Source organism: Sitophilus oryzae, unplaced genomic scaffold, assembly GCF_002938485.1.
Source record: "Sitophilus oryzae breed Bouriz unplaced genomic scaffold, Soryzae_2.0 scaffold_637_pilon_pilon, whole genome shotgun sequence".
In the NCBI taxonomy this organism is placed as follows: Eukaryota; Metazoa; Arthropoda; class Insecta; order Coleoptera; family Curculionidae; genus Sitophilus; species Sitophilus oryzae.
In genome coordinates this window covers 1,135,176-1,149,321 of record NW_022147237.1, presented here as the reverse complement: position 1 = coordinate 1,149,321, position 14,146 = coordinate 1,135,176, and positions in this window count along the sequence as shown.

Genomic DNA, 14,146 nt, shown 5'->3' with positions numbered 1-14,146 from the left:
TATGTAACGAGCAGTTTATTTACTCACTTGTTTCGTCAAACTGCTTAAATCCATTTTTTCTTTTGATTAAATCGGTGTGAGAAACTATGGAGCTATAAAAGATTGTTTCGAGAGACATAGACATTAGAGAAATATCCGGGAAAGTTAAGGTATTGAATGCTGTTGCACCCAACAACGCCCTAATTATGCTCTTGTTTACGCGTTAACATTTTTTCGGCAATTTTATTAGCGTTTGAAATTATCACAATCACAACACGATGCCTAGTTCGGATTCTTTTTTACTTATTTTTACTACCAGAAACAGCGCCAGCGTTACATCACACAAACCTCGGACCCTGAGTGTTTTATATTTTCAATAATTGCACTAGCAAAGAACTAAAATACTTTAATATTATGACAAAACCACGATTTCAAAATTATTTTAATGCTATTAAAATGAACAGTAACCCTAAATTTCTGATATCTGCCGTATACAACGCGGAATTTTTTGAAATCAACTGAAATGCACGAAGCCTATTGGAAATATCTATTAATGTCTATTTTTATTACAATTTTGAGAGAAATCTAATTTGAAGAGGCTATGTAGTATTTTTTTTCTGTCTATGACAATTTAAACTGAACTATTATTATATTAAAAATTAATTGACTTTAGAAATATTTTATTATTAACTAAATAAAATTTAACTTATTCAAGCTTAATTTCTCTCAAACTGAACTTTGTTTTGATGCCTATTCCAACCAGAGGAACGAATTTTCAACAATACAATAGAAAATGTCTTTTTATTTTGCATCTTTCGTTTGCATTGTTTCATTCGCTATCATTAATTAAAAAACTTTTCAAATTATCGTTTTTTGTCTAGTCTAATTACATACAAACAATCGGCTTTCGCATTTCAAATGAAAACTTTTCTAATGATTATGCGATTCTCCTTTTGTCTCAGCAATTGGACGTGGATTGTGATGCTATTTCCTTTCTTTTTAGAAAGTAACTTTATAATTTATATATAAATAGAAAGCCTATTTTGTGAGATAAAGGTTAGTTGAATTTAAGTTTTAAGGAATAGCAGTCGAAATTGCTTTCTTATACAGGGTTGCTTACCACATACGACACGGAGTATTGTAGCTAAAGGATTAGATTCTTACAAATTGTAAGTTTTGGGTTCGTTGAAGGACTATTAGAGCTACAATTTAAAAATATTTTTACAAGATACAGAGTGTCCCAAATAAATAAAAAATAACAAAGTTGTATTTTTTTAAATGAACCACCCTGTATATTATTACATTTTTAGTTTCTACCATTAAAATAAAGGTAAATTTGATAAAGGTTTATTACACTTAAACCTTACCGTTTTTGAAATATTTTCAATTTTGTGAAATTGCAGTCAAAATTTTAAGGCTTCATTTCTCCAAGGGTATCAAAGTGTTTAATACTAAATATTTACTGAAGTTTATTTATTGATCAGTTATTGTGCTGCAATAATAAAAATTATACTACCTTATACAGAGTGTCCAAAATTTTATTTTAAATAATTACTAGTTTAAACGGCAATAACTCGTTTAATTTAAATGGAACACCCTGTATATTTTATGAGAATCAGATGCACAATTTAATTGTCTATTAAATTGTATTATAACATTTTTACCTATCTCTTCAAGTTTCCATAGAAAATGCATTTTCTTGTAATTTAAAACTCTTTTATCAATATACCCATGGAATACTGACATTTTAGATCATTTTTAAAGATGTACCAAATTTTTAAAGAGTACAGATACTAATTGTCGATGTAGTTTGTTTATTTTATTAAAAATTAAAAAAAAAAGTTTAAATATTTGTTAAAGAGGACCAATTAATATGATTTCAGTATTCAAACTACATTAATTGACTGTTTGCGTTGATTAATAATAATTGCTCAAAATACTAAAAAACTGAATTTTGTATGTGTAACCTTAAAAATAATATTTAATTTTTTGACAAATGCGTATTTATAACAACAGAGACATTCATTTTCATAAGTTATTATTATATTGATTTCTGATTCAAATCCACATTTATTTAGAATAATTTATTAACGAACATAATTAAGTATGTAATTAATTAGCATTTGGGCGGAAATAATGGTGGTATATTTAATTAATGGTATACTCTTTTATAAAGATTTAAATAGTTTTCTTTTCGCAAACAAATGGGCTAGTAACATTATCATTTTGCTAAAAACGATAATATTACTAGCCTGTACATTTTGTACCTTTGTTGCTTTAAAAAAAACAATCTAAAATGTCAATAGTCCATGGGTATATTGATAAATGAGGTCTAAATTATAAGAAAATGCATTTTATACGAAAACTTGAAGGGATAGGTAAAAAGTGGTGTAATACAATTTGATAGACAATTAAATTGTGCATCTGATTCTCCTAAAATATACAGGGTGTTCCATTTAAATTAAATAAGTTATTGCCATTTAAAGCTATAAATAATTTAAAATAAATTTTTAGACACTCTGTATGAGGTAGTATTATTTTTATTATTGCAACCCAATAACTGATCAATAAATAGACTTCAGTAAATATTTAGTATTACAAACTTTGATACCCTTGGAGAAATGAAGCCTTAAAATTTTGACTGCAATTTCACAAAATTGAAAATATTTCAAAAACGGTAAGATTTAAGTGTGATAAACCTTAATCAAATTTTTACCTGTATTTTAGTCGTAAAAACTAAAAATGGAATAATATACAGGGTGTTCCATTTAAAAAAATACAACTTTGATATTTTTTATTTATTTGGGACACTCTGTATCTTGTAAAAATATTTTTAAATTTTAGCTTTAATAGTCCTGCAACGAACCCAAAACTTACAATTTGTAAAAATCTAATCGTTTAGCTACAATACTCCGTGTCGTATGTGGTGAACAACCCTGTATAAATCCATTTAATTTTGAATTTACTCATTCATTTTGATATTTACTCATTCGACCACGGAAGTAAGCCACCTTTTCGCTATGTAATTTAATGTAATGATGCTTCTATCTACTAATTATTATTTTAGAGTTTTTTGCAAAAAAGTATAACACACTTTAAAAGTCCCATATTTTTTCATGTCCATTTAAAACTTTAGAAATATTTCTAAAGCAACATGTCATTTGGAAACTAAAGTATATATTTTATAATATAAAAATTATCTTTTTTAACATTTAAGGTTTTATAGTAATTTAATTTCTCGACTTCAAATTTGTGTTTGTTTTGTTTTTTTCTTCTTGATATTTTCGTATTCACTATCTGCAATAATGTACAGGATATTTTATTCAAAAACAGAAAGTTGATGCTCAAAATTGGACTCAATTGAACTTCAAAATTTGTCAAATGTTTTTTTAACATTATTACCGTATATTTTAAAATTTGCCTAATTGGCAACTGGCGAAGGAGTACCGAGAGAGAGTCGCTAAACAACTAGAAGAAATCTTCCGTCAACTAGACTGGACCAACAAAGGATTAAAAATAAATGTAGAATATCTTAACCATCTAAGCTGACATAGTCCTAATTGCCAATAGTTCTGAAGAGCTACAAACACAAATTTATGAACCTAAATACAGCCAGAAATAAAGTAGGTCTTAAAATAAATAAAGCAAAAACTAAAATAGTGTACAACGAAATAGTAGATAGAAAAAATATTCTAATAAATCTAAAAAAAACTGGAAATAGTAAAAGAATACATATATTTTGGACAACTAACACACAGCTCGAGATCTCTACTACCAGAAATCAACCGAAGATATAAGTTAGAATGTAGTACTTATGGAAGAAACTCAATCACATTCAAATCTAGAATGCCACTTTATCTAAAGAAGAAAACATACAAATTAAATGTGTACTACCAGTCATAACTTATACATGCAAAATGTGGACAACTAAAACGGAAATTATAAAGAAACTGCAGGTCACACAACGCTCAATAGAACAAAATATGCTGGGAATAACCAAAAACGACAGTAAAAGAGCAGAGTGGAAACGACAAAAGACGCAGGTAATAGATGTCATCCACAGAATCAAATCCCTTAAGTGGAAAAGAGCAGTACACCTAGCAAAAATGACGGACAACAGATGGACCATAAAAATTACTGCATGGTACGCACGAGGAATTAAAAGACCTAGAAGAAGACCGAACCTGAGATGCGACCATGATTTTAGGAAATTAGCAGGGATAACTTGGGCCGGCAATAGACAACAATGGGCCCAACTATAAAGTATCTAAGTATGTGAGGGAGGCTACACCATAATTGGAAATGGTTGAATAAGCTGAGAATGTTGATAATGATGATTTATTTAACATGACTGTTGTAATAAGCAACTACTTGTGTTTTATAAAGTTTATGACGTTTTTGTTTAAGTAAAAATGTGTTTGAATTTTCAGTTTGAGTTGGAAACAGAAAAGTATTAAATAATAACATTACAAACAATATTTTAGTAGTCCGGATACTACATTAATTCTCTCTTAATCAAAGTTACTATTGTATATCATAATTTATTAATGCCTAAATATCGAAATATAATAAAAGTCGAAGTTAAAATTATTCGAGTTGAGAAAAGTTAAGAAAACTTTTTATTAAATTCAAATTTAATTGAATATTTCAATATAGAACGGCTATTTATAGAATGTAAAAGCGGTGTAAGGTACTTTGATGGAAGTTGCATGGGGCTTTTAATATAATTATTCCTGACAAGTTTCGTATTGATTGATTATATTCCTTTTGCCCCAACATCGCCGGTATTGAGTTAATGGATTATTTATTGCTGAAGTTTTTTCAGCAAAATTCTTAGATCTGTTCTGATCGTGATTAATTAATAAAGTATTGTAATAAGGTAAACAAACCATACTCTTTATATTGTATTAAATATCCTTTTTTAAATATATGTGTACGTTTAATTTTATTATTTTTGAAGCACTATGCATTGTTACCATGAAATTTTTTATTTACTGAAACTTTAGTCAAAAACAGTATGTCGGAAAATTCTTTATTAATAACCTGTAGTAGATTTCACTTTATTAATGCTTAGCTATATTGTCTTAAACAGCAAAGATAAATTCGCGAAGGAAAATTCACATTATCTCATATAGGGTATTTTTTAGGGCTTGGATAACAATGGAATGTTTAAAATGCTCTATCTAATTTTTTTTAAATGCAACACCCTCTATTTAATGTGTTAATCTAAATTGTCTAATCTAAATTTTTAACGGTTTTGCAGATATTTGCAGAATTATATTTTATATGACTTTTTAAATAGTAAAATATATGTCAAAATAACATTAGGGGTCTTTGATATACATTTATCAACTGAGGTCTGGAATCAATCATTCCAGACATCCTTACACTGTTGCAAGACCCTGTATATTACATGAAAAATGTTGAGAGCATTTAAGTATCAAAACATTAACCCTTAAGTACTAACATATTGAAATAGTCGCGCCTATACTAACAGACCGTCTGAGAGACGCATTTAAAAAAATTCATATTTTGTTCGTGTCTAACAGATTTTTTGTAAGTGGAGTGAATCATTAGCGTTAAAACTACAGGAAAAAAATATCTAATGCTTATATTATGCGAACATATTTTATATTTTTGAAATAAAAGTACTAATTTGGGATTTTTGACATATCTTAGTTTCTCATCGAGATAGAAAAAAAAGCGAAAGGAAAATGAAAAAATATATTGATTATTATATTTAGCATATAAAAACCTATCTATTAAGCACAAAAAAGCAAAAGAAAATATAAAGAATAAAAAAATGACAATGCCTAAAGATGGGCTTGTTCCCTACACACTTTTTTGCGCATTCCAAACAAAATGTTCTCTTCACTTTCTTCGATATTAGTTTACTGATCGTTCACATCCATATTTTCATCATCTATATGAAAACATACACAGCTACATACCATTACATATTAGTTAAAACCCGTTTTTTTACCTTCTAATTCGAATTCAGAATTATGATCGCTCTCTATGGCAAAATTTTCCCCACATTCGGATTCTTTGTCACTATTTTGCTATTATCGCTGCCAGTCCCTTCAAACCACTTTAGAAGAGTATCCTTGTAATCTTTCTTGCCATACTTTACATGTTTTGAGCTACTAGGTTCTTGATTCATTCCACAAATTTAAAAAAAAAACTTACGTTAACGCTAACACTCCGTCTGTCAGACGGCATCTACAGTTTGAATAAAATATTTCGAAAACTACACACTTTCGCAAATTACCCTGCCGGCCTTTAACTTGTTTTGATGCGTATTGAAATTACATAGTTGGATGATAATTAGAAGTGGAGAGGAGAGGAGATGTCATATGTCCAGCTAGTCCTTTGCGTCTGTGAGACGGGGTGTTAGTACTTAAGGGTTAACGCATATTTTAAAATAATATTCTTAATATTCCAGTAGAGTACACTACTTTATGATGTATTAGGGGTTTTCACCGCAATTACTAAAAATTTGCTATAAATTTGACATTTCATATAATTTTCCTTATGATGTTTTTCGCAATATACAGGGTCTGTATATAGCATCTGTAGCTCCTAAAATAAAAAAACTTAGGATTTTTGTTTAGGTGCAAACCTAAAGTATGTACTAGAATGATATTTCAGGAAAAAAATTTAACTTCTATAGGGTGCTTCAAAAATGCGTGAGTGGATCGGGATGATTTTTTTAATGGAACACCTTGTATATTTATGAAAATTTAGCTTTCTCTTAGATCAATCTACATGATCCTGAGATATGAGTAAAATATATGTTGATAGTTTATAAATAAATAAAAAATATAGGTATATTTTTCAGCCTTTCTTAAGAAAAATAATAAAAATACAAGATCTGTCCTGAAATCAAAACTATAATATGTATTTTTTTTAGATGGCATGTACTTACTTTGCTATAAATATGAAAATCGTAAATCATACAGAGTATTCAAAATTCAACCCAAACTTTCTAAAATATAAAATAATTTTCCATTGTTTTTTTTTAAATGGAACACCCTATATATTATTTTTTTCAATCGATGGATAGAATATATACCCCAAACATTTTATTGTATTTAGAGTATTTCAAAATGTTTAACGGTTTCGCAATTATTCGCGGTTTTATATTGCATATGGTATTTTCCACAGTAATTTTTTATCAAAGCCACTCAGTGATTTTTCTCTCATATTTTACCGTTGAAAAAGAAATTTGGAATAATACTGCGTGTATCCATTAAAAAATTAATATACTTTAAATGCAAAAATGTTCATTTTTAATTAACCATCTATTAAAAAAAATAATATACAGGTTGTTCCATTAAAAAAAAAGAAAATGTATTTTATATTTTAGAAATTTTGGCCTAGAATTTTGAACACCCTGTACGATTTAAGATTACGAAATTTATAGCAAAGTAAGTATAGACCATCTAAAGTAAATACCAAATATAGTTTTGATTTCACAACAGTTCTTGTCGTAATATACAGGGTGTTCCATTAAAAAAATCATTCCGACCCACTCACACTTTTTTGAGCCACCCCATTGAAGTTAAAATATTTTCCTGAAAAACATACATCTTCGTACATACTTTAGGTTTGCACCTCGGTTTGCACTTAAACAAAATTCCCAAATTTTTTATTCTAGGAGCTACAGATGCCTGACGCATTATTGTCGGACCCTGTATAACCTCATTACCTCATGAGAATAATCAATATAAAATTATTCGTAATTATTCTACTCCTAAATAAACAACTAAAAAAACGATATACTTGTTAGAAGACAAATATTTTGAAAATATAGGTAATGTAGGTTTCCTTATCTTAATATTTCTTTCTCTCTCTGCAGTATAAAAATATTTTTTAATGAAATTAACAAAACGATTAATGTTGGTCCAACACAATAAGATCGAGGGCATAATGCGATTTTAAAAGCCTTTAAACATTCGTTGCCGAACCTCACGTAAACTAGCACTCCGTAAACCGCGAAGGCCGCAAAATGGACAATTACTGAGAAAATTCATATTATTATTGTCTGTTGGGCAGTTAGTCTAGCAGGTATGGTTTTAAGTCCAAAAGTTGATCTCTACTATTATTAATTAAAGCAGCAATAGCCGATACTTGAGAACTTAAAACCATCTCTACTAGAGTAAACGTCAACATATATAAATAATATGACTTTTCAGTGACAGAGACATTTTACATAAATCTTAAAATTACAAAAACAATAAGCACTATTTTAAAAGTGTGTTGATGAGGACCCAAAATCAATGCTAAAATTGCTGTAAATCGTTCCTGTCTTATTCAAAACCGAATATTTCCAATAAAAATAAAGCTATTGAGGTAAATCAAAAAACAAAATATCGAGAAAAGATGTATCTCTATGATAAAATTATTTTTAAATTCCTTGCTTTGTTAACATATTCCACAGAGTGTTTCAAACTTTCACCAAAATATCAACATTTTGTATTCCCTCGTATAAATGACAGATGACAACTCTCATTTTTAATTTAGAAAGAGGTACTAAAAGTGAAATAATTTAGCTACAAATTACTTATAAAATAACCGAAATCAGCCCACTAGAACAAAATATATTAAACTCTAAAATACATCAAAATTTTAAAGTGCCGGTTTTTCGTGCCGATGAGTGTAGGTACATAATTTTCCTTATCTTATTATCTCTTTCTCTCTATGCAGTACAAAAATATTTTTAATGAAATTAACGAAAAGATTAGTGTTGGTCCAAACACAATAAGACCGAGGCCATAATGCGATTTTAAAAGCTTTTAAACGTTCGTTGCCGAACCTCACGTAAACTAATAGCGCTCCGTAAAGAACCGCGAAGGCCGCAAAATGGACAATTACGGAGGGAAATTGCGCGCACTTGCCACCGAGCAACGTAAACTTTAATAGCGGTGACAAATGTCCTTAGGAAACAGTGTCGCCCTCTGGCGGGATTATTATTCCCGGTTAAGAGAAAATAATTTACTATACGAGGTGAGAAAAGCTCGCCTTGGCGGGCGATAACTTTTACTCGGCACCAGACAATGACAAACACGACTTCAAGCTAGTTTAAGTGTAGTTTATGACAGGGGAGGGGGAAATCCGAAACAATAAGTGACGAGTTACGGATAACGCAAAGTTGAACAGAACATTTTTTTTTATTAGGCATGATATATTGAAGTACAATTTATGTACTTATAGTTGAATCCATAGTTTTACCTAAAATGATGTCAAACGTCAAAATTTTTGGATATTTTTAATAATTGAGGAAAAAATACATCCTTAAGTAGTGTGGCATCAGGGAGTCTAAAACAAAACTAAAAATAATATTTTTAAAGTGTGTGTTGTTATATTATATTATTATTTGGTAATTCTTTTCTTTGTTAAAAGTATTTAGTAAACAAACAGGGTTAATTATAATACAATGGCGCCTTTCATACGCCGCGGAAATTCCAAGGAGAACGGTAGTTTATATCGAAATGAAGTTTTGGCAGCATATGTTGGTTAACTGAAAGCATTTTATAAAAATATATAGAATTATACAGGGTGTCCCCAAAAAAAGTTACATATCAAACTTGTGTTTGTTCTAACGGAACACGCTATATATTAATTGATTTTCGGATTCTAGGAAAAAAATAAAAGTGAGTTTTATTAAAGAAGTATATACCTAAAATCTAAGGATTTTGACATATTTCACATTTTGTGAAAATGAAGAGTAAATTTTAAATTTCGATAACAGCTACCTAAATTTTAGTTGACCTTGTATAGCCTGATATTTAATTATAGTAACCATTGTATGTCAAACCAAATTAAAATTTGACCCGAAAAGTTATACAGGGTGAGACAAAATTAATATGGAACATTAGTCACTTTTAAACCAAGTTACTCCTTTATTTTAAATAGAACACCCAGTATATTATTCCGGTTTTCAATGGGGAATTTATATATCTTCAAAATACTATTAAAGTTGCGTACCCCTCAGACAAAGATTTTCCTAGATATTTTAATTTTTATAATTTTGCGTCAGTAGATCTTTATTATTTGGAAAAATCTAAGTGGCTGTGATATACCTATAACGGTAATAAATACACGTTTAAAACATATTTTAACTATTACAGAATTAAAACTAGATATACACCTATAATTATGTGACAAAAATTAGTTAGATCAAATCAAATGCTACCTTTCCTATTAACTGCATTTTTTTAGGTACCTAATAATTTCCGTGTGTACGTGGTTCGTATGTATTAGAGATATCATAGTTATATTCCTGATATATACTGGTAAATTCTTGGTAAAATACTTGGTATTTACTATGCGGTCATCAGGAAATTCTGTCGTAAAATTAGGATGTTCGTCTAAATATACAAGTATACACAAAGTTTTATTTATCTCCTCGTTGGGTATTTACCTCAGTATTTACTCACCACTCATCACTGTTCTCACTAAAATTGCACCAGCAACCTCAAATTTAGAATCTCTATAAAAGATTTAAATCCAGTAGATGTTAATTTAAAATAGTAGATGTTCTCTATAAACGATTTTTAGTTAAAATCATAAAATTAAAAAATATATACAGGGTGTCCCAATATTCCGTGGACAACTGCTACGTATTTTTGGAACCAAAATAAGGCCACTGGACACAATGTTACATCTATACAAAAGTGCTTCGTTGGTCCGCTAGAGATCAAACTTGTGAAACACATCGAAAAGAGTGAAAATTATCCCCACCCCTACATAAATTTTAGTTAAAATATTTTCAAATTCAACCGACAACCAGACAGCGCAAGCTTTTTGAGAAAAAAACGAATTTCCAAAGCTAACTCTTATAAAATATTTTTTGTCCCATCAAGCTATGGAGGCAGATTAAATCTATTATGCTAGCTGGCTATTTTGGCGAAAATATGGAATTTTCTTTTTTTTTGTAAGTATCAAAATTTATATTTAAGCTTCAAAAAAGCTTCAAAAATTCTATATTTCAAATTAATTAACGTTTCATTCAAAAAATACGTAGTTGTGCTATGTCCACGAAATATTGAAACTCCCTGTATATTTTATAGGTCTGATTTGAACAAATAAATTCTCCAAAATTTTGTTTTTCAGAAACTATACGATGTGGCGTTTTTTTTTTATAAGAGACAAAAGATATAGTAAATACTAGAGGGGCCATTTTACGAAAAGAAAATCTGTCGTGGGTGGATTTGGAAAAAAATTATACTAAAATTTTTGTAGGGGTAGGGGTAGTTTTCACCCTTCCCGTACTTTCTCTTGATTTTTATGAAAGAATCTCATTCAAATCTGAATAACGGTTCTTAAAATATCTGAAAAAATGTGTTAATTTTTTTAGTGCCCTCTAGCGGACAAACTTATGTACTTTTGTACACTAACAGAATATTGGGACACCCTGTATAATACATATAAAAGACTACGCCCGCCTATCATTTAACTAAGCAGTCGCCGACAAAGTTTTTTTATACTGTTCCAACTGAGATCGGATAAAGTATACCTATGCATTTTCACTTAAAATAAAAACCACGCATATTCCTATAACAACATATTTATAGTTTCGATTCTCGATAAGAATTGTCGAAATGCTCTTTATAAATGATTGAAACAACCAGTTTACATTTTCACCTGACTTGTTTTCCAGCTTTGCCTTACAATAGCTAAAGAGCCGGCTCGCACGTAGAGCCAGAAGCTATCTTTAACATCAAAGTTTAGACAAACAAAGCGACTGTATTTAGAAACGGCGCATTGTTGAAACAACTGTTTGTTTTAAGTGTATTAGTTATTTCACCGGTAGTTTATTAGGGAGAATATTGATTTTCTATACTTGACGTGTAAAGTTTCCGGACAAAAGTTGGAGAGAAATTTGATGTCTTTGTTAGATAACGACTGGAGGCGATACATAAAACAAGTTAAACTTTTCAATGCAAGCTGCTTTCATTTCGAAATTTTGATTTTGAATTTACTCTGAAACTGACTAGCGATGAAACTCTGATGAATCACGGCTGGTTCAACAAAGTTGAAGAAGTAAAATTTAGCAAACTGTATAACAACACGTTAAATGAAGTAAAGGAACCTATGTTGTGTTATAAATAGTTATTTTTATTCTGGCTTACCTCGAATGCGCTTGACAGAAGCAATATTTGGAAGATTTGAAGAGAATAGGTTATGATTATAAATCAAGCGCTAAATTTGTAAACAGCCCTACTTATTTTTTAAATGAAATGACAGGACAATGAGTCCCGAACTCTGCCTAGAATTCACAAGTAAAATAGCACGGCAGAGAAAATCTTGATCATTATTCCAAAGAATCCAACTACTACGCTATTACCAACTTTAATAAAAGAGAAAATAATAATAACACAAATATTATCTTCATACCAAGCTTTGAAGTTTAACACACTTAAAACATTCATAACTGAAGCGGTTTTGTTTATTGTGTTAGTTACCTACAGGTACTGAGATCCCTGGATTAGGGAGACTACTCAGCTGTAGTTGATATCTTTGGTGCCAATATCTTAAGACTCGTCAGTGAAACGTGATAACCTGCTAATTCCATTTTTTACATTAATAAGTTTTTTTATACCAGAAGAAAGAGTACCATTAGAATACCATTAGAAAAAATACTCTATAAGTAGGGAAAGCAAACATTTTTTCCAATTAAAGAAAATTTGCTATTTTAACTCAATAATATCTGCTAACTCCTAGTGATCTGAAATAGCCACCGAAATGCTGCTATCTCCGGAATTTCCGTTACGATCACGCTAAAGCAAACACACAGATTCTTACTCGTATGTTTCTTTAGTACAGTACGTCGATCCAGGGTCGCACTAGACCAAAGGGGCCCGGGTGGCAATGTAAGGAGGGGCCCGTGTGGATTTTTTTTGCGTATTTTTTCGCCTTACGTTTTGGTCAATTTTTCCCTATTATATACAGGGTGAGTCTTAAATAAGTGCAAATATTTTTATGGATAGTATATTTCGACCCAAGAAACACGATTATGAGCTTTTTTGCGCGAAATATTTTATTTTAATTTGGAATTTTTTTAAAAAACATTTTGGACATTTTTTTAATTTTTAGTTTAAAAACATACGTTGTTTGTAATATGGCAACATAGGTAGTAGATTAAATTTACAAGAAAGAAAATCCGATGATTCTCAAAATTATAGCAAAAATTGGAAATTTTAAAAGTGAAATAACTCGGTTGTTTTGGATTTATTTGAAAAAACGGTAAAGAGAAAATATTATGTTTCTTTTATCGAGATTTACCAGCCCTGAAAATATTTGCACTTATTTAAGACTCACCCTGTATAGAAATCAGGGTACTACCCTAATGCAAGGTAAACCAATGCAATGCAAATGTCATAATGCAATGGAAAAGCAAATATTGTTAAGAATAAATAATGAACTATAAAGGGGGCCCGCGAAATCTATGGCCTCCCTAATAGTTATATAAATATTTAATATGGCCAGTCCGACCCTGCGTCGATCCGTTCTGTAAATACTGAGTGTCCGTAAAGGGTAAGGGGAAAAACGAAATTCTCTATATACGAGCAATTCATCGGCGTGCTATAAATAGTTTAAATAACAATTACCTGTACAAGAATTTCCTTAATACCTAATCAATTTTATTTTTTTCAACGGTTTTCCACGTAAATGATACATAATTTTTATAAAAATTAAAAAAACAAGGAGAAAAGTAATAAAATCAGGCACTGTTTTCCAAGCTACTACCCTTGTATAAATATTAGGATATAAGCATAATAAGAATTCTACCATATCTTCTAAGAACTCTAAGGTTAATTTTTAAATTATTTTCATATTCATTAAGTCCAAAATGCTGCTACTCAGTTATTTAAAAATGAATTAAAAATTTATTCGTTTTTGGACTTGTATGTTTTGTTTCTAGACCGACGATATTATAAATATATGGTTAGGAATATCATATTTTTTAAATTGATTATTTCTAAATCTGTTTAGATAATATTCAATTCCATTTTAAAAATTTCAAACAATAAAGATTATTGCTATTTCCAGTAGTATATTTTTATTTCTTATTTCTGCAAGACGAATATCTCCTTATTGTGTCTGAAAAAATGATGTGACACGAAATATTGAGTTTTATTGTTCCCCATCAAATAAAATT